Genomic DNA, 18660 nt, shown 5'->3' with positions numbered 1-18660 from the left:
GAGTTTGGGATTGCTTTGCTTTGTACTCTCTGTTTCGTCACAGTCATAGAGACTCTGCTTCTAAAATCTGTTGCATATACTCCAATTCTAATGATAAAGTTATGTCATATGGACTTGCTTTATTTTATAGTACTTCATCCAGCTAATTAGTCATGGAAAGATTCTACATTTTTATTTTTACTTTTAAATTTTATTTTTATTTTTATTTTGTTCTGTTTTGTTATGTAAATGAGCTCACCATTGGTCATGCAGACCATTCTATCCATCCTGTTTCAGCAGATAAGTCCCATCCACAATTCCTCTCACTCATAATGGTAGCTGTACTGGGCATTTACAGTGTGTTTTTTGCCCTAGATTAATTTAAAAGTTTTTTTTTTTTTTTTTTTTTTTTTAATGGTACCATAAAAGCAAGAGTTCCATCAGCTTCTTAAAATAAATTAAATATCAATGTAATAACTGCTAAGGAATTGCTGTCAGCTAAAAACTATATTCACATTATTTTGGAAAGTAGCTTGCACAGCCTATTCTTCAAGGTCTTCATTGGGGGCGACTCCAGACCCTCCACAAACAATAATTTCCACAGCTTCAATGTCTTCACTGTTAGAAAATTTTTGCCAGCATTTGACCTGACTTTCCTTTGTTTCAATGTAGTACTGTCACTTTCTGTCATCTGGATGTAGTCCTGAAATACAAACTCTTCCCTGCCTCTTCCCAGAAGGCTTTTAACATTTGAAGTCCTTGGATTTTATGTCCACTCATTTTCTTTTCCAGATGAAATCACCCCAGTTCAGATTTCTTTGTAGGTGACATTTCCCAAATTTCTGATCATTCCCATTCCTCTACTTCGGACACTTTTGAGGGCAGCTGTATCTTTTTTGAAAAGTGATTTTTTAATGGGGTCCCTGCCAGCGTGCAGCTGAGCAGCACGATCACTGCCTTATCTTACAAGAAAGCTTCTGTCTGCTCAGCTCCCAACAGCTCAGCCCTCTGGCACCCAGATATGCTTCTGATTTTCTTTCCCACAATTCTGGGAGAGAGAAAAAGAGAGATTCTCTCTCATTCAAAATCAAGCTCCAGTCTTGTGTTGCCTGCTCCTACCTAGTGGAACCTTCAAAGTTCTTCAGGAGCTGCTTAAGAGGGAAAGAGGGTCTTGGATGTTATCTTTTGGAGGAGAATGGAAACCAAGATTTTTCTGTGTACATGAGATACATTTGACCCCATGCAATTTTTCTCTTTCTCTCTGTCTTTTCCTTCCCATATGAAAACCGCCTAAAAAATGCAATGTTTAATTTAATTTTCTATTTTTTTCCTCATGCAATTATTTGCATTACTAATTTAAGCAAATGTGATATGAAAGCATCATTTTAAACCAAAAAAGCCCAGAAAGCCAAAAACCTGACCTTTTTTTAAACCATTATTTCTTCCAAAGTGGCTTGTATCATTCAGCATAAAAAATTTTTTCATCTTCAGGTCAGTAAATATTTTGTGAAAAACCCTCACCAAATTTTTGAGTGATTGTTCTCCTTCTTGACTTGACACATTTGAGCAAAATAACTCATAGAAAATTCTAATATAATTCTGCCACCTATGTAAATTCATTCAGATTTTACATCAGGATAGCTGGTTAGTTTTGTTTGCAGCAGCATATTTTGAATATTTTTTAAAAAATGGCATGATTTTAATCTCAGAAAACATAGACTTAGGTGCCTCACTTCCTTAAAGTTAACAGAAAACTCCCTTGAGCTTCTCTTGGGAAGGGTTGAGCCTTTAACCTTTGTTTGTTTAATAATGAAGTCCCTGAGATAGGCTGATAGAAAAGTTTCTTTGAGACATACTTGTATCAATGTTAGGTATGGGGTTTTTTTCTGATATACTCTGGTTTCCTAGACTGCTTAAGCAGGTACTAAAGATTTTGCCAAAATTATCTCCTCCTGACCCTCTGGTATGTCTTTCTGTTCCTATTCCATGAAGGTAGATAAATATTTTGCAGCAGAAATGTGAAAACATATTATATATATACTTTTTTTTAAAGTGTGGTTCATAATTAGTCTTCTGTTTTCTTACTCCATTAAATTCCATTCCACATGATCATTTCTGAACAAACATTTGCTGTCAATATTTGCTGAAAAAGTCCAACTCAACCAGTAAATAAAGCATTAGAAAACATAATTTTGTTTCTTCATTCGGCTAAATCCATTAAGACTTTAACACAAGTAGAAACTAAAGACAAAGGGAATTTCTTAAAATATGAAGGCCTGTAGCACATTTGCATTTTGAAATTAATTGCTGACCTAATTATTTGTCAGTAGTAGGATAAGTTAATCAAATATAACTTACAGTAAAGCTTCTAAACACCCACAGGATTTTCTCCCTCAGAGTAAATTGTCATAGTGGTCCAGTTTGACAATCCATTCTCACTGTCATCTTGCGACCAAAGGAAGACTATCTGCGAAATGGTACCATATGGAGACACAAGAGAGAATGAAATACTTAGATCTCCTGTACAAAGGCATGATAAGCTAACAGTCACCAGAGGAAGTCATGAACGACGAAGCTTTGAAAAAAGAAATACCCTGCCTTTCAAATCCATTTAGATTTATTTTTATAACTCTCTCCAATTTGGACTAAAATGGTCTGATAATAAATATGCATATAAAATAGAAATCAAATGTATTGTGCAATGTTTCATTTCTAGCATATCTGTGGATCTGCATTTCATGCTTAGTGTTAGTTTGATGAAAAGGCTGGTATTTATAGACAAGACTAGGACCTTTCCCTCTTCATCTTACGGAAACTGACTTTGTTATCCCCAAATAACATGTCGCAACCAACCACTTCATGACCTGAGGCTAAGAATGCACAATTTTACTTCAAAATGCTCTTGAAAACAAAATCTGATGAAACCATCAGGTAATGTGACCAATGCATTATTTTCAAAAGGCATACCTAGGCGTTTGAGCTAGAAATACCTCATCAGTAGTAATATGAACTACTTCATCGCTTCTGTTATTACAGTACTGCCTCTCTCCTGTCATCTGCTGGCAATGGCAACCCACAGAAAAGGATGTTTTTCTGATCATTTTGCACTCATTAAATACAGCTGTCACAATAGCGGATGCGAGACTGCATACAAAACTTTTATGCCACGTCAAAATAAAGCAGAAACATTTTAAACACATCTGAAACCTTTGAAGCCTTTTCTTGAGAAATATTGAAATATTGCTTTTTGTTGTTGTTGTTTGCGACAATTGAAAATGTTCCACAGCTACACACATTAAAACTCACTGCAGAACAAAACATCATCCATCAAAATTAAGGAAAAAAAGAAAAAAAAATGGAGAAAACATAAAACCAAACCAAATCTCTCTGAAGCACAAAGTGTTTGGTTTCTGAGAGTCTGAAGTTCTGGTTCATCACCTGATTTCTGGGGCTGAACATTCATTGAGTTTCAAGATCTCAAGGGATCTGACATTTAATTCTGGATTATGGATGAAATCTGCCCCATAAAACTTCCAGCTGAGCGAAAACATCTTCCCCTAGTTCCCCATTCTGAGAAACAGCTCTCTTTCAGGCTGAGCAGCAGTAAATTCTGTAGTTGTTTGACATTATTTCCTTAAAAAAAATATTTAAAAGGTCATTGTGAATGACCCCAAAACCATTTGGAGAGTGGTGTGAAAAGAGAATCCCTTATGAATTGCATTTGAGTAATTACTCTTGTTTGGATGCAAGTGTGTTCTGAAATACTGTACCATGCAAGGTGACCTATTGAAGACTTTGGTCACGCTGTAAGAACTGCAAGAAAGCAATAGATTGCACCTGTCTTGCACCCCCCAAATTCAGAATTGCATGATCATAAAAGAATAAAATGTTGTTAACTTTAAAGTATCTCCTTGAGTTGATGGCTACTGTGAAGCTGGTCAATTGAGAAGATTACAGATTTTCAAAAATACAGAATTTTCAAATGACACCCAATTGTGGGTAAAATAGCTACTCATATAAACATAGGATATTCAGGATGGCTGATCTTAAACTTCTATCAAGAGACTTCTTCGAAAACAGGAGGGTACAAGTATAAATCAATGACTTCTCTTACTTGCAGTAACTCATTTAACAAAAATGAGATCCATTTCTTTGTAGTAAGTCTGCTTCTTGTTGTAAATCTGCCTTCCTGAATGTATGGGCTTGGGCCAATTATGTGATTTACATGTTGTGGGCTTTCCATTCCCTTCTCATTTTTAGACTGAAATTTTTGCCTGTGCAAACAATGATGAGGAAAATGTGCAAGTGCATGTGCATGTACACACTTGTGTATGTCTAAATGGACCTTCAACACACCCCTGAAAATTTCTTCATGCTCACAGTCCTGCCAGCAGTAGGATGCATGGAAAGGAGGCCCTTGGAAGCCATGGCTGGTCTGGAACAGCCCCAAGCTCTCTCATTCCCCCTGCAAAGTGCAAGCACATGATGGCCAAAGGGAAGCCATTTCCAGCATTTGTGTGGCTGGCACCCATGCAATGCAAGCTGCTTTCATTATGGGGAGCTAAGTGTGTCTCCATGAGATTTGGTGACACTTACAACTGTTGTGTGGAGATATTATCAGCTCTCTCACTCTATCTCTCTCCCCCTCCTCTCCCTCTCTCTCTGACTTGCTTCTTCCTGACACAACTATTTCCAGCTCCCTTTACTTCTCTTCCTGAATACCCTTTATATTCTCCTTTACCTTTGTTGATGGCATCTTTCCTGAGGTAAAAGAAAAACTGTGTCCCTGGCTTCGGGAAAAGGAGAAAGACAGCACAAATTTTACTCCAAGAGCACATTCTCCTAGACCAGCAGTTTTTGTTAGAAGTCATGACAGAATTTGTGAGTGAGAATACCAACATTGGGAAGAGCATTGCTGAGCTCTTGTTTGCAATTACTGCCTACCATCAAAATTCCTGGCTCAGGCAGTCCCAAGATCAATTCATCTGATGTCCCAGACAGAGTCCGCTTCCCAGATTGCAGAAAACTTTTCCAGGCAGCACTAGACTCCATAAATCTGAACCTCAGGACACTAATCCCAGATATGGCTGCAGGGTCAAGTCACTTTGGGACTTGAGTGAATGGGGATAAATCACAATGGAGTGACCAGTGGAAGGAAATGCAGCCACAAGAAATCTCAAACTCTAGGTTGTGAATGAGTATGAACAGAAATTAAAGATGGAGAATTTGGCATGCAGTACAGGGAAGGATGGAGTGAGAGAATTCAAATAAAGGGCACAAGTAGTGAAAGAGAGACAGAAGAACAGAGGAAAAGGAGGAATATGAAAACCATTAGAAAGAGAAGGAAGAATGCAATATAGGGAAGGACAATACAGGAAGTGGGAAAACCTTACTGGGAAAGTTGTGACAAAGGGAAGATAAAACCTGTGTGAAACACCTAAAAGCAACATTTTGTGTGCAGCTACACCATTTCACCAGCCCAGAGTTCACTTTCTCTCTCAATATCAGTCCTCCTACTGGCCTTAGGCCAACTGGGACACCCCACTGATGCCCTGGCTGCTCCTGTTCCTCCCTTCTGGGATCTGTGTTCCTTCCTACTGCCATCCCATACCAGGTCAATACACTCAAGTGTCTGGCCAACTCCTGTCTTAGGGCTTTCAGAACTAATTTTCAGACTGGACTATAATCTCAAAATCTGCCCGAGAGGGCACAGTATAATCCCAGCTCTATTTTAAAGGTCAAGTCCTGCAGGTTTTGGCTGGTTTTGACTCATTCAGACCTTCCAGTGATTTCAAAAGCCATTGACCTAGATAAGGGAGGGCAGAACTGGGGTCACAGTCAGATTTCCAGTATAAAAAGTGACTTCATTTTCAGATGGCTTCACTGTACCTGCCGTGAGATTTCACTGCTCTATATTCCTCATTGAAATACGTGGAAGGTTCTGTACATCAAATACATAAAAGATTTGACTTTTAATTCCCACCATGTATTTTGGTAAGAGGAATTCAATGTCAAAACACAAAAGCAATTATACACTTAATGGTAAAAAACGTATAATCAAGTCATTTTTTATATTTTCAAATTGCGGGGATTGAAATAAAAGGGCAAGAGGGTCTTACTTTGACATTATAGGAGATGGAAAGGCACATTTGTATCCTTTTGTACCTTTTACAAAATGAATATGCCTGTAATCAGACCCATTCATTTTGAAACGGAGATTGTGCTTTAGATCTATGACATATTTGCGAGGGTGTTGAGAAAGTATCTAAGTAATGTGCCATAGGAAATCAGCTCTGAAAAAATGCAGCTATTCTTCATGATGATATACAACAAGTTTGGCATAACACTTGGGGTGAAACAAAGCCTGCTTGTATGGGCAAGTCATGGCTGTATATTTAAACAATCATCGCTACAGCAAGGTAGGCAAAATTTCCTAACTTGGGAAATGTCCAAGCTTCAAATTGCTGGAGGCTGGGACAGTGATCTGGGACACTCTGCTAGGAGGTTATCAGCTTCTCCTCTGCAGTAGGCAGCTGCTGGGGTTTAAGACACAGGTCTGTTTTTAAGCTCTGCCTTTGTCAGGTTAATTTTTATGTCCCTTTCCTCTATGTACCTACCAAACTTAAAGTTCTGGTGGTGCCTCTGTTTCTATAGTATTTGAAAATATTGGCTAATACTGGTGTGTCTGTACAGTCCCTACCGCAGTGAGCCACTGCTCCCTTTGCCAGGCTGGTAAGCACCGGTCCAGCATGAGCTGGTCCTGCAATCTGGGCACAAGGACCGGGTGCATCACAGCTCTCTCCAGCCTCAGTAGGTGCCTCTCCTTCCCTGAGGCTGGGGATGGATGACGCACATTTACAGCCCAATCTGTCATTTCTCTATTGCAAGACCCTCTGTAGCTGAGACAGACTAGAGGTACAGAAATGGACTTCTGTGAGTTTAGTGACAGCAGAGTGCTAAAATGTCTCTTTTCCACTTCTACAACAGTTTATGAGGGAATGGAAGACCTACTAGTGATAAATATTGCTACATTACTGCAATATGGCAATTGCTTATACTCAGCATCAATCTTTGTGAGCCATTAGACCAAATTCCTTTTTAACCCTGCAAAATCTACAAACATATCCCGTCAAAAACATAACAGATGTAAAGTGTGGGATCATTCCTCCATCCCACAGACTAGTGTACTCATATTTTTCCAAATTCTCAGGTCTAATTCCTGCTTATGATGATATTGCATTTGTGAAGCAGTCAAAAAACACTAAAAATTATTATTAATACACTGCTGTGTGAGTAAATATATACAGCTAAGTGGCTCTGACATGAGCTAGATGAAAACACCAAAACAGCAAGTTTTAAAACAAGACTTAAAATGCACCAAAAATGAAATTCAAGCTGAATTACCAATCGGACCACATTTTTGCCATTCTAAAGAGAAAATATTTATTTGGACCATGGTGATTCCCTGTATACACAGATAGTTGGCACTTTGCTCAAAGCTTATCCAGGTAGCCAGCTTACAGAAGGGATTTCCCTTCAATGGATTTACATCAGCAACGTGTCCCAGACAAAATGTGGCATATTTACTATGGAGCTGGACAAATTAGGGTTCTATTTTAATGTAAGCTCTAATTCTTGACTTCCAAAATTAATTTTGGCACCTGTTTTTTTTTTTTTTGATTTGGTTTTTCTTTTGTTGTTATTTTTTTGTGTAGAAATAATTAAGTGTTTTCTTGATGACTCTTTATAAAGGTATCATAAAGATTAAAAACCTGATCCCAACCAAAAAAAGGTAAAAAATAATCATTTGAGGAAATATGGAAACACTGGCCAGTTCACCTGGAGATCTACTGCTTCTGCAGGCTGCTTCACATCTGTAGAGGTCCTAAAAGCACAAAAAGATTTTAAGAGAATACTTGTATTTATATTTTATGACTTAGAAATGGTAGAACATCTGTTTTGCATGCAAAAGCACTATTATTATATATCTATATTTAGCTTTCACTTTTAGTGGGTGTTATCTGCTAATGTATATTTTGGGGAGTTTGAAAATTTAATGTAAAACTGTGGTATTTTTCACTTTCTGTAAAGAGTGTGCTTTTGATAACAAAAGAGAAAAAAATATCTCCAACCTGCTAAATGGCACTTACTGAGGTTTCTCTTTTTCAGGGAGAGGGAGGCATTGAACTTATAAATTCTACTTGCAGGGTTACAATTTTATAGGGGAAAAAAAGGATCAGAAAAATCCCATTTTTTACAAAAGTTAATTTCTCTCAAATTTGGACCAATTGAATTCTATCACGTTGTGTTTCTCCACAGAGAGAATGCAATGACTGGCATAGGAAGACTCTGAGAACAAATTTTTTGATGGACATTTTCTGTCACCCTTTACTATTACAGCATACATTTTCCTGTCACATAATATACGGTAATTATATGGATTTTCCTCTTTCCAAATCAGAGGAATGCTTCCTTACTTGAACGGAGGGGCCACAGACTACTAGTCAACCTAAAAATCCTGTTAGCATTACATCTCAGCATAAATAAAGAATTTGGATCAGTGCCTTGTTAGATCACGCTATTTCTAGCTCGCTGAGTAAAAAGAGCATTTTTTGCAGCCTAGTTTGATAAGTAAAAGGTGTCTTTCTCACCTACGTGCACTCTGAATTGTCACTCTCATTCTTTGTTCCTTTGCATGCGGCTGTTGTCAGCTCCCGAGTCACAGAACCACTTGCAGGAACGGCTCGGGAGAGTTTCGGAAGAAAGGGAAGGGAAAAAAGGAGCCGCATTTTTATTTAACGGGAGAAGGAGAACATAAAGAAAAGAAAGGTGTTCTCAAGAACGTAGCCTGCAGCCTTGTCAGGTAGCATTTCTTCAGATGGTTTTTTTCTCACCCCTTTCCCACCCCAAGATCTCTCTTCATCATTTTTTTAAACATCTCTTCTGGGACAGAGACATGAAAGTGAATTGTGGGTCAAAGGCAAGAATTAGGGGTTGCCAGGTCTGCTTTCTGATGGCTTTACTTTATCTTTGCGTCCAAGCTCTTGCCAGTTAGCAGGTACTGTGGGTTATCCATTCCAGTCACATCATTTTCTGCTTGATGACAAGCATCACACCTTCATCCATCACATTTACATTTCAAACTGCCACACTGCTCTATTGATTAATTATTTAGCAGCTCTTGGCCACTTGTGAGCGTTTCTGTGCTCACGTTTCACAGGGAAGGTCCATTCTTTTTATTTATGTGCAGTTTTGTAAAACTAAAAAAAAAAAGAAAAGGTAAAGCCTTTATCATACACACATGCCCCTAACCCATGTGTGTGTGCCTGTATCTATGCACACGTGTGTGAATATTTACGTGTGTGTGTCTGTGTGTATGCCGGTACAATTAGGCACACACAGGGAGCAGAAGCAGGTAACCTGATCAATAAGCACATGCTCACACTGATAATAGATTTCTGAGTTTTCAGAGCACTGAACAGCAGATCAATGAGACCTTGCAGGTGTGCTGGAGCTGGGAATTGCATCAGCTACATCATGCTCCCTACAGACCTGCAGGGAACACAGACATCGTCCTCTGGGCTTTGTCACTTTGAGCAAAAACAGGTGGAGCATTTTTGCAGGTGCCTGCTAATGGCTGTGTTTCTTCCACATCACAGTCAGGAAAGGGCAGCCTCTGAACAAGACAGGAGATCCAATTCGACCTAGGGCTCAACTTGCTCCAGAAAATCACTCCAGCTGTCTTTTCCTCAGTTCTCCTTTTATGATATGCAGAATGAGGACCTAATTTTATATTTCTTTTGCTTGCTTTATTTTATTGTCAGATAAAAATCCACTGAAAGAATAAAATCTACCTTCTCTACCTGGAAATCCAGGTTAGCTCACACATCTGTGTCTGGCAGAATGATGTTTGGCCTTGCTTCTGTTCCCTGGGGCACTCCTGGGCACTCTGCTTTAGCTGGATGCTTTCCTGACCCACCACCACCACCCCTCACCCAGCAGTTCCCATGAGAGCAATCTGTAATCCTTGGGTGTCCCAGGTGGTGGTATATTCCAGACTACCCTCTGATACTGGTAACTGCCTGTCCAAGGATTCATTTCCCTAGAAGGAACAGCTGCAAGAGGAAAGCAAGATGCACAGTTTCAAGATCGGAAATGTTTTCAATAAAGGCTTTGGAAAAGTCATCACACACTTATGTTGGACCAGAAAACGAGGTAACCTTGAAGTCTAGAATTAATTTAATATTTGGGTCTGTTTTAATGTTTTCTACTGTTTTCTTTTTTTACAAGTTTATTATGGATATAACCCAACAAATATAAACAGAGTGATTCTTTTCCTTGTTACTAATTTTCAATGATTTTTGACTTATACAAAGATTATTAAAATCAAAAAGAGTAGGTATATTACCTTTGTGGGTTCTGGTGAGAACTTTGAAGAGCAGGGACTACATGGCTTTTATTACTCCATCTTTCACATTTCTGTGTTTATCCTTCAAATTGTAAAAGTCAATGTAATACCACTGACTTTTTTGTAAATGGGTGGGATTTGTGTCACTATTCAGCTCATTTTGTGAATGCTGTTAGGCTAGGGTTGGTCAACATTTTTCTGTTAAAATTACTTGGTTTATTATAAAGTACATTGGGAACTTGAACAAGGTGAGTGAGTATCCTATTTATATTTACAGTAAAATATTATACCACTCATACAATGCCACAAAACTATCTGCTTGGTCTATTAGTGTTGCTAGTACACTATATAGCACACAGAGAATAACTGACTGGATCCTTTCTATTGAAAGTATTGAAATGAAAAAGTGCAGTTAGCCTTAGCTCTGACTTGTGGTGGAGGATTTGGTTGTTTGGTCAAATATAATCCCCGAGTGCAATTAAAGGAAATATTTAATGTTTAATTTTTGCCATTACTTCGCCTCTATGTTCTCTTCCCTTCCTGCCTCATTCAGCCCCTTTCTGTCTCTAGTCTAACAGAAACTTCTGTGAAGTGCAAATTAATCTACTTGTATTTTTTCAGCTCTTTCCAGAATTCCTTCACCTCTGGCATTTAAAGTAACCACTTGAGGCTGGCAATCCAGACATCTCCCATATCTTCTGCCTTGTACAGCGCCAAAACCACCAAAACTAGTGCCTGACAAAGACCACTGAATCCCTGCTAGTGAGGGAAATGTTTCTCTTGCTTTGGTGTATAAGGGAGGAAGGGAATGTAGCATATAACTCCCTGGATGGAAACACAGCAATGGATGGTCTTATCTGTGAGAAATCCTGACCTCCCAATTTCCAGTGTACTGTGAATATTCAGGGAAAACATTTTAATTTCTGCCTGTTATCCTAAGTGATTTTCACTGATATAACTTCTGCATGTGAAATGTCATTGCAGCAATATTAAGTTATAATTAGAATAATTAAAACTTCTAGTAATTTGAAAATCAACATTTTCATGGTTAACCAAAGGTGATGATATCTATTACCTCTATAGTAAACAAAGTGTCTTATAATGTAAAGTGCAAAAATGAAGGACAGAATATGAACTTTTAACTTATACAGCAGAGTTGTTCCTCTTACATGAGTAACTCCAACAAGAAAACAAAAATACTGGTACCGTGCCAACACTTGATAAAAGATATTATTATCAAGATCTCTCTGTAGTACTCTTCCACTGTAAAGATCCAAAATTAAAAGAAGACAAATGAAATTCTTTCTCTAATATTGTCATCATATAGTGACAATGTACTGCCTTTTAATTTTTCCCCCTTCATTTCTCTGGAATAGCCCTTCTCTGTAGAATAACAGTCCCTTTTACATACCTGTTCATTGATCCCAAAACTATCTGATACCGGGATGATGTGGCAGCAAAGCTCTTCACACTTTTTCTTTTTTGCTTGCTTCATCTCTTCACATTTGCAGTTAACAGGCTTGCTCTGTATAAAAAGAATAAACACAGTAATTGGTTTGCCATAGGTGTGTTTAATTTGTATTGTCACAAATAAAAAGGAAAAACAGCACTTCATCTTTTTTGGCTAATGAGATCAGGAAAGTATTTTCATAATTGAAAACAAAGAGTCTTTTAAATAAGAGTCTTATATTAGAAAGTGAGAACAATATAAAACAGAACCCTTCTAGCGAACTCTTCTCTAAAATGCCAAACATGATAATAAACAAAACCAATTAAGTTATGAGTGGACTTCTTACTTTACATAGATTAAAATACATAAACATAAATTTCTCAATATTTTACAGGATTGCACGGACTCTAATTCTTATTTATTAATTTTATTCTTGCTGATTACCATTTCTGACTGCATAAATACTAGCCAGTAAATCCTGCTATTACCACTAATGAGAGAGGTCCCAAAAAAATTGTATGACAGACAGAAAAAAATCCAAGTACAGCAACAGGTGTTTCTTCCTATTGTCTATGAATGCAACATTACCTTACTCTTTTGAGGAGCAAACATTCAGCTGTTGCTGAGAAGGTGGTCAATTGCATCATCAAACTTAGCTGGCTTCCACTTGGTGACTAGAGTTCATTAAACATGAACATCCACATCTTATTGTCAATCCTTTTCTGCAAAAGAATTATTGTTAATCAATTTTGATATAAAGGTCAGAGAAGAAGAATGCTACGTCTTCTGCCCAAGCCTGGTCATTCAGTCAACAGAATGAGCCAGTACAGTATTTTCCAGAGGAATTAAAAAGACAGACAAATAAACAGCCAACCAAACCATGAAATGGCAAGTCATAGATCAAGCTAATAGTGCAGTGCTGTTGTCCATGGAGAACAGCACTCTTGCCTGACTTCCCAGCACATGGTACATTTGCTCTTACTTTATTAGCCAAGCAGGACTCACTTCTGCCTTCCCAGTACACCCAGAAGTCCCAGAAATACAGTGATGGTTCCATCTGTTATGGTAATAGCATTAACAACTATTCTTTTCAATCAAGGAACCCTATTTATCAGATGGCCACCTGTAGTAGGAAATCCCACAGGTTGACCACATGCAACACAACTATTTTCTTTTTATTTCCTCTAAATTTACTATCTCATACCATTTAACTACACTGACTGCCCTCTTTTTCATAAGTAATGTGACAGAAAAAACAAGGAGGTCATGACTCATGGCTTAATTAATTACTCCCAATTAATCACACCTTCAGGAGCCTCAGGTAGGTACAATATTGAGAAACAGGCTTCCGTGCTATGCCTTTTACATATAACATTGATCAAGAGAAAAGGGAGAGTGCTCCTGTCCCTCAGGGGTGTAACTCTGCATTTCTTTGCTGGAGAATTACAGCAGGATTGAACAGAGAAACATCTTTGGGAAGTAAGCACCTCACAGGAATACACATTTCTTCTCCATTCCTGCCTTTTTTACAAAAATGCTTGGAAAACACCCTGAAGTCATTGATCCATTGGTGCACAAAACCGGCTGTTTGTACACAGTCCATCTTAACATTAATCTGGCTGAAACTGATAAACAAAAAGGCACTGTGGGATGAGCTCATTGTAGGCAACTGCTCTGCACCTGCACAGCAGGAGAAAAAGTAAATTACGGTCTGTCTCTTGTTTTCTCCAGACTAATAAATCTTAAATTTTTTCCTGAAGAATGGCATGCAGAGAGGAAACACCCTGATTCAGAGCATTGTGTCTAAGGGGGGGAGGTCTCTGCAAGGTGGCAGTGACAAGTCTGGCTGCTCTGAGAATTGAGACAGACTTGGGGTAACCTCGTACTTAGGCTGTTAGGTAAAACATCAATTTACAGCATCACTGCTGCAACTATCATAATGCTGCAAGAGATACCAACAGGGTTATTGATTTATTTGAATCAAATATTGTTAACATCAGCCAGAGGAGAGGACTCCAGGTCCCAAACTGGCTAGGGGCCACTTTGCTGAAAAGGGTTATGATTACAGATAATTGCTGGAACTGGAGTACGGACCTTGTGTTCGTGACTTTGCATGTCCATCTGTTTTTCTTCCCCCTCTGAGATTTCTACCTTTCACTCCAGAGAATACAAAAGACAACAAATACCACACAAGAAAACACAGTCACTTCTTCAAAGTGATGCTTAAAACAATGTGCAGTGTCATAGCTAGGCCTGCAGGGAGCTGGCCATTAGGCTCTGCGTCAATAACCTTCTTTGGGGACAAAGAAAGAGAGGCTGGCGCTGTGGTTAGAAGAGGTGCAAGATGCACAGAGGCACCTTCCGCTTCCCCCTGGTTTTACCTCTCCCTAGAAAATGGGAGGTCTTGGAAGCAGGAAAGTACTCCAGACCCTACTGACTTTAGATGTCATTGCTTCCACTTTATGAGAGGGGAGACATCCTGAAGTCCAGAATTCTGGTGGCATGTGAGACCTTTTTCCTCCTCAGCTGGAGCTGTGATTGAGCTGTGAGCTGAATTTCACAGTCAATGCAGCAATCCAATAAGATAGTGCCTTGATGTTTGGTGGTTATCTTGATTTTGGTAGTGCAGTGGAAAACGTTTTGTACTTAACTTCACATAAATGATACAGGCACAGAGATGTGAAAAGTCCTGTAGGAGCGGTAGCAACTGCATACAGCTTTTAGGCTAAGGATTAGCTGCCTTTAAGTAGGTTGCCCTCACTAGATTGGGAACTGATTGCAATACCTTCTTGTCTCTTCTTTACTTCAATCAATAATTTTTAGGGTTCAAAATAATCAGAGTGCAATAATTCCTCCACTGGAACAGTCATGCAGTGATGAATTACATATTCCAGTCTGCATAAGTATGAAAGAAGAAAGGCAAATTTTGAACAAAATCTGCTGTACTGAGGCTAAATTTGTGTCTTTGCAGATGACAGGTATGTGTCTTTACTGCCTTGCAAAGTTTAATACTTAATAGGAATAAGCTTTGGTAACACAACAGACATTAAAAAACAGACAAACCAGCCAAAAGCTCAGCTGTATGTGTCCTGTGTGTGCCTTTAAATACTATTAAAATTGAATTTGACTAGACTTGCTCAAGTCAGACCTGTTATCAACAACACATTGTCTCAGGAGACCAACATTTGTCCAGTTAGGGCTTCCTTCATTAATCGTCCAGCATCAAGCAAGCCAAATCCAAATCTGTGGAGAAAAAGCAATTAGATATTTTAAGCAGTGATAAGAACACCACAAATAATCAATTTCTATGGCATTAACAGCTACCTGGCCCAGAAAAAGTCTATAAAAGCTAGAATTTATTGCAGAACACCAGACAGCTTACAGAGCATTGATTCTTAGTAGTATGCATAGATTGCTGGATTTAAAGAGAAATCCCTAATGGTTTTTACCTTTAATTTTTTTCCTTTTAAAGGGAAAACAAGGATAAGGTGTTCATGAGGCCAAAATGCAGCAAAAGAAATGTCTAAGGACTGTTAAACAGAATTTGTCTATCTTTCAGATGAACAGAATACTACAACACTGTTTAGTGGCTATTATATGCAAGATAATGCATAAGCTTCGTAAGAGATGAGATGCCAAATACAGTCATAGTATTCTATGGTTAGAAAAATACATTAATTTGGCTTCTTTTTAAAACATCCATTGTACCTAAAATGCCAACAGACTAGAAACCATTTTTGCATTTGTTCTGCTTGTGAATCTTTAGGCTTTAAAGCCTTCTATTCCTCCATAGCAATCTCATATTGGAGTATTTTATTCTGCATTAAACTTTGTGATTTGTAGCTATTTATAAAAGCAAAACAAAAGATAGTGCAAAACCCAGCAGGCAGAGCATTATTGTCTGCAGTGGACAACAAAGTTTTAAAACCTATTTAGTCTTAATGTTCCCAAAAACCAGTTTTTGTATGTAGGTGTTATAGTTTCTCTTTAAATGTTGAACCCAAGCATATCTGAACTCAGATTTCTAGACCAATGGTCTGAGAAGTCAAAAGGGGCTTTGGCAATCTTCTCCTCTGACCCTCTGTACACATGCACTGGAAACTTTCCCAAGTAGGTGGATTAAACAATGTCTTTCAGAAAGATGTCTAATCTCATTTTAAAGACTCCAAGCTATGGTGAGTCCACCTCCTCCCTGGGTAAGCTCTTCCAGTGTTTAATTACCCTTACTGCTAGGAGACGGTGTCTTATTTCAAGGTTGAATTTGTCTAACAGCATTCAAATACTGAAAATCAGGGTGTTTGAGAGAGAGCAAATATAACTGACATGATACACTTTATACTAATCCTAAATCAAAAGATTATGGAAATATTGAAAACATGACAACTAAAGCTCTATTTTGGCAAACATTTATGCAAGGGGATATCGCTCTGCAAAGGAAATGGTTTTCTTTCAATTCTGCAAGCTTACGCACGTGTGTAAAGTTACACCAGGGCTTCAAGTGCAATTCAAAAAGAGGCATCTGGAGTGACTTTTGCTGAAAAAAATATTAGGCATTAACTAATAAATACAACCTCCCTCCATTTCTGCCCCCTTCTAAGCAGCCTTTGTGGCTGCTTATAAATACTAGAAGAAAAAGTGAGAAAACTTCCTCATTGCAGAAATGTGATTGCTGCCATAGGGGGATGACTGCTGAAATCCAAACACAACCCAAGAGGGGAGAGAGAAAAAAAAAAAGGAATGGGAAAAAAAAAAAAAAAAGGAGAGTTGTCAAGATAATTAAAACTTTGCAACAATTCAGTAGTGGTGCTGATAAAAACAGCACTGCTGGCTGAATGCAAATAAGATGGTAAAGGCCCTGTTTGGATTATGGTAATTACTCAGTCTGAAGTTAGCTTCAGCCACACACACATATGAGCACACACATACACACACAGCAGTGGAGTGGAACCTGACAACCATACTTGGCGTGCGATCATAAAATTCCCTGGCACGCTCTCAGGATGCCATGTGGAGCTATTTGTACAGTTAGGTACGGGACTGTGCCGCGCAGGAAATACCAGCGGAAGCACGGCTGACCCGCCTGGCCTTCAGCGAGAGCCTGCCCCCCCGCTCGCTGCTGGCCTGCGTTCAAAAGTGATCTCTGGAGAAGGCAAATCAATCGAACACATGTTTGGTCTAAAAATGTCATTTTGGAATATGTTAAGATATTTCCTTACATTAGACCATTTTGTTTGCCCCAAAGATTTGTCAAGTGCAATTGAATGCATACACATCACAACACATGCCAGTGCCAGAACAAAATAATTTCAATGTGTCCTTTAGTAGTCCGATAAAATGCAGGCAGTCGGTGTTGAAATGAGATGCCCTGTGAAAGTCTTGAGAGCACTGGCATTCTGCATTTCTTCCAGGAACTTGTTTCTTTAAAATTTGGGATCCATCCAAATGAGCAGATTTTGCGTAAGAATGAGGAAGAGGACCAGCTCAACCTCTCCTCTTGCCTTCTAGACAGAGGAGTTGAGGCAGGCTAATTTATGTGATGAAAAATCATTAAAGGAATTACAATTTCCAGCTCTGATTCCTAAATAATAAAGCCTTTACGAGGACAATATCATTACAAATAACCCTATTAATCCGTTGATTCAGCTTTAGAGCCAATTCTGATATATGACAAAGATGTGTTTCTTCAACAGTTTTCGCAAGTTAATATTAAATAATATTGGCACACACATCATTTTTATTACGGAGTTCTTTGATTTGTTCACCCTGCACAGTCTCTGCAGCTGTGTGTTTTATGACCTACCCATCACAGGAGAAACTCCCATTAGCACCGGCACACAGCAGAGGAGATGTGAACTTTGCAATCAGCCTTGCTATCCTCACTCTGTTTTTGGTTAGTGCTGAAAAGGCTCTTTCCAGCAGATCAGAATAGTCACAGCCCCATCTGAAAGTGCACCCGTACTGTGAAGGGCAAGCTTCCCTGCCTGGCGTGTTCAAAGTCTGCAGAGACTGTATCAAATACAGATTTATACATGACTGTGGATGTCAGGATGCAGTCCTCTGACCAACAGGCTCCTGAGAGAAGGCACCCACACCTCCCCCTTCTCTCCCCTTCCCTCCACCTTCATCCCCACACCCTTTTTCTCTCTTTGCATTGACCCAGTGTGGTTGCTAATACACACAAACACACACACACACAGACATGCAGACACACACACACAGAAAGTGTGTGTGTGTCTTGAAAGGCTGCAAGAAGCTTGGGTTGCTGTACTTCAGCTGAGACACAAATTAGGTCTGTTTTAATTTGCTCTGGGCATCCTTTGCTGGTGTGTTTTTTCTCTTTTTCCAAAAAATGCTTCCTTGAAAGAGTACTTATCAGCTGATAGACCGGAAATCAAAATTATGTGATATCTCTTGTGAAATTAGCTCAGGGAAGTTTGGACAATGTCTTCTCTGAGATTTTTATCTTAATTAAAACAAAGACATATAAGAAGGGGAAAAAAAAAAAAAGAAAAATAAAAACTGCCAAGGTCTCAACTCTTACCTATTACTTGACAGTACTAATCCAAGACTTGCGATTGTGCAACAGAGAAGAATGATTGCTTGCAAATTGATAATTTCAGCTTAGAAATTAATTTTGATGGGGTTATCATGAAAAGGGTGGTCAATATAATTTACATCTAAGACCTTAACATCATCCTTTCCACTTTCCTGTATTTTGTGCGTATTTAATCACCTGTGGTTGCCTCTGACAAGATGCAAAACTTGGGGTATGATTCTAAAGCAATCAAGAATGTTAAGCATTTCAGAAATGGCCTAGCATTAC

At 38.7% G+C, this 18660-nt stretch overlaps 1 long non-coding RNA gene across 5 annotated transcripts in view; it reads right to left on the bottom strand.

The window, feature by feature from the left end:
• LOC141728251 (uncharacterized) overlaps positions 1-18660 on the bottom strand; it is a 174383-nt gene that overhangs the window by 17942 nt on the left and 137781 nt on the right. For 2 of the 5 annotated variants that reach the window (XR_012579127.1, XR_012579125.1), the window contains exons 4-8: positions 14986-15080; positions 12426-12559; positions 11799-11912; positions 8631-9239; positions 2338-7864 (exon numbers count right to left, since the gene is read on the bottom strand). This is a non-coding gene — a long non-coding RNA (uncharacterized LOC141728251). The remainder of the gene's footprint in view (positions 1-2337; positions 7865-8630; positions 9240-11798; positions 11913-12425; positions 12560-14985; positions 15081-18660) is intronic. The other 3 variants (XR_012579129.1, XR_012579128.1, XR_012579126.1) reach the window with 2 other exon arrangements.

This window comes from Zonotrichia albicollis, chromosome 2 (assembly GCF_047830755.1).
Source record: "Zonotrichia albicollis isolate bZonAlb1 chromosome 2, bZonAlb1.hap1, whole genome shotgun sequence".
In the NCBI taxonomy this organism is placed as follows: Eukaryota; Metazoa; Chordata; class Aves; order Passeriformes; family Passerellidae; genus Zonotrichia; species Zonotrichia albicollis.
Note: the sequence above shows the minus strand (reverse complement) of the source record. Positions and strands in the feature narration are given on the sequence as shown.